The 2,776-nt window shown below is 50.0% G+C and overlaps 1 long non-coding RNA gene across 1 annotated transcript; it reads left to right on the top strand.

Annotated features, from left to right (window-relative positions):
* The first annotated feature begins 337 nt into the window (after positions 1-337).
* Positions 338-1,946, top strand: LOC123136412 (uncharacterized). Its single transcript, XR_006466900.1, has 2 exons — positions 338-1,267; positions 1,350-1,946. It is a non-coding gene; the product is annotated as an uncharacterized lncRNA (long non-coding RNA).
* Positions 1,947-2,776: the final 830 nt, after the last annotated feature.

Here is a 2,776-nt window from a genome sequence, read left to right on the forward strand (position 1 = left end):
CCTACAAGCAGTGGTAGTTACCACCACTTGCGTTTTGTATGCTGTATGTAGTATCTGTCGGAACCGAGAGAAAGTACGTGTAGTATGTAGTATATAACAATGATTAGGTAGTATATATACTAATTTTTAGGTTGTAGGTACCATTTTTTGAGTATGCTCATTTTTACGTACAAATATGTACGTATTTTACAAATATAACAAAAACTATGGACTCATGCAATTTTTTCATGTAACTTGCTTTGAAATATCTTAGATATAGTATATGAACATATTTAAAATAATAAAATAGTATATATATATATAGTACCACATGGTAGTATATGAGACATATGGGGTAACTACCACCGGGTGGTAAGATGAATTTTCCCTATATATAAGATGGGTCTATTCTAATAACACCCTTAAGACCTTATTCTACTAACACCGGAAGCTTATTCTACTAACAGTTTCGCACTTCAAAAACCGATGGACCTAACCCCTTCCGCAAAACAAACCGAGCTACCTCCCCCACTTAACCAACCTTCTTCCTGGTCAGACACCCACCTCTCTCCCTCTCTCCCATGTTCCTCCCGCTCCACCCCCGACCTCCACCGGATCCGACCTCCACCTACCCGTGGCCCCTGCAACCCACCGCCCCCACCCCACCCTATCCAACTACCTTCATCAGTACCGCCGGACTCGATGCGTGCCCCATGCCGCCCCGGATCCTACCGACCGTCGCCGACATCTCTGCTCCACTCCGGCGCCCAACGCCCAGTCCGCCGCGCCCGGGAATGGATCCGGCCAGCTCCGCCTTTGGCGCTCCTCCGGCGACCACGGTGCTCTCTCGACGCCTGACTTCCTTACCGTGCGCCGCCCCTTCTAGCACCTGATGCCTGGCCATGGGTCCTCTCTTTACCAAGCTCTCACTGTTTCCTACCTTGCTGGCCCCGGACCACCGTGAAGCTCTCTCGGGCGGATCCATCAGCTACTGAATCCGGCGCCGGCGAGTGGATGGGCCGCCTCCCCCGCACCACCCCAGCCGGATCCGGCCGGCTGCCCCGGCGCCCACTTCCCCTTCTCCTCCCTCGCGAGCAAACCCCCTCCGCGGATCCATCGGCCGCCGAATCCCGCGCCTGCTGGCTGCCACGGCCCCACACCGCCAGATCCCGTCGAGCAGCCAACCTGTGTGGTGGCGGGCGTGGCGGCCACAGGAGGTTGATGTGGTGCCCGTTGGTGAGCAGGACGTCGCCCTACTCCGTCCGCTAGAGGGGAGCAGTGCAGTTCGGTACGCCTCCTCCCCCATCACATGCTCTGTGCATCTTCCCCACACGTACTTCCCATTGGAGACTGACCAACAGTGCTGGCAGGATGACAATGATAAAGGCAGCTCCGGGACTGGCAGGTGGCCAATTCCGGCAGCCGGCATCCTGGGTGAGGCACTAGACAGCAGGGCAGTGCGGGCGGCAACGCCGTGCAGTTTGCGATGCGCCCACGGTGGCGATGCTGTGTAGCTGGCCATGCTGACATTTGCAGCTCGCTGGAGGGACAGAGGAGGTGCATCGTGTGGTTTTGTAGTTCAGTGGGTGGGAGTTTCAGTGCGTATTGTTTTCTCTTCTCCTGAAATTGAAATTTCGGACGCCCCCCAATCTCACCTCATGGCACTTTCAGTATAATGCATTTCTGAAGTTGGAGAGGGAGTCAACTGCATAGCTGCTCTTGTGAGGTAGTGGAATTGGTCTTACAGTTTACTTTGAGGAAAAAAAATCGAAGTACAGTGCCGACCGAAGAGGATAAGGAACATGTGGTGCATAGAAGACTTTTTAGTATTCTAATGCTTATGCACTGTTTTGTTGTTTAGTGCAAAATTAGCCATCAATATGGATAAGGTTGTTGGGCTAATCAATATGTGGTTTATGTGGATGGTTGGACACGGTGTCTTGTGGTCAACTGGCTTGGGGTTTGCAGTGTAGTCTCCCGTGGGTTTTGAGTCCGAAGAAAACTGCATGTTTGGTGATTTCTCTTCTGTAGCTCCAAAGAAAACCACGAGGGGTACACTTTTTTTTATGCAATTCACTTGTATTATGTATAAGCTCACTTTCGAAAAAAATTATATATATTGGGCAGCGTGGTGTGCAGCTTGTTGCAGCTCAGCGTGCAGCTCGTCGTGGCTTGGATTGCAGCTCGGTATGCTGCGGCGTGCAGTCCGCTCGCGTGGGCGCACCGTTCGCGGTGCAACTCGTCGTGCGCCCATAGCATGCAGTACGGACGGTGAGACAGTGCCATTTGTCGTGTTCATCCTGCTGCAGTGGAGTTCAAAATGTGCAACTCTATTCAAATTACACTAACACCTTTATTAAATGTGTAGTTTGACAGGGATATAATACCATTTGGGAGTTTTTTTTTTCTGTTTTCAGATTTTGCCGCTGCAATGCACGTGTGCACTTCAACTTATCTTTGTCTCCAATGCGGTTCATTACATTTTGGTTGTGTGTGCACAATATTTACAGTATTGTTTGCTGCTGGGTTGCTCTGATGCATTACACACCCGTGGTTCAGTTAACTATATTTTACAGGAGAAACAAACACACCAATGCTGTTTTGTTGTGCAGTGTGATGCATGGGTGTATGAAGTTGTAATGTGAAAATTTTGGGAAATTGCAGCTCATTAGCCCTCTGTATGAAGTGCAATTTGTTTTGTGTCTCAAAATTTAGTCGACTACATTAACACTTGCAGTGCGATTTGTCCTCCGATGTGGTTCACTTTTGAGAGTGATGTTGCTTACTTGCGCTCAAC

The sequence above is a fragment of the Triticum aestivum genome, chromosome 6B (genome assembly GCF_018294505.1).
Source record: "Triticum aestivum cultivar Chinese Spring chromosome 6B, IWGSC CS RefSeq v2.1, whole genome shotgun sequence".
Classification (NCBI taxonomy): Eukaryota; Viridiplantae; Streptophyta; class Magnoliopsida; order Poales; family Poaceae; genus Triticum; species Triticum aestivum.